The sequence below is a fragment of the Bison bison genome, unplaced genomic scaffold, assembly GCF_000754665.1.
Source record: "Bison bison bison isolate TAMUID 2011002044 unplaced genomic scaffold, Bison_UMD1.0 scf7180017864476, whole genome shotgun sequence".
In the NCBI taxonomy this organism is placed as follows: Eukaryota; Metazoa; Chordata; class Mammalia; order Artiodactyla; family Bovidae; genus Bison; species Bison bison.
The window spans coordinates 28302-28607 of record NW_011495037.1 but is presented as its reverse complement, the minus strand read 5'-3'; positions in this window follow the sequence as shown (position 1 = coordinate 28607).

Genomic DNA, 306 nt, shown 5'->3' with positions numbered 1-306 from the left:
ATGGAATACTACTCAGCAATTAAAAAGAATACATTTGAATCAGTTCTAATGAGGTGGATGAAACTGGAGCCTATTATACAGAGTGAAGTAAGCCAGAAAGAAAACCACCAATACAGTATACTAATGTATATATATGGAATTTAGAAAGATGGTAATGTTAACCCTATATGTGAGACAGCAAAAGAGACAAAGACGTATAGAACAGCCTTTTGGACTCTGTGGGAGAAGGCGAGGGTGGGATGATCTGAGAGAATAGCATTGAAACATGTATATTATCATATGTGAAACAGATCGCCAGTCCAGGTT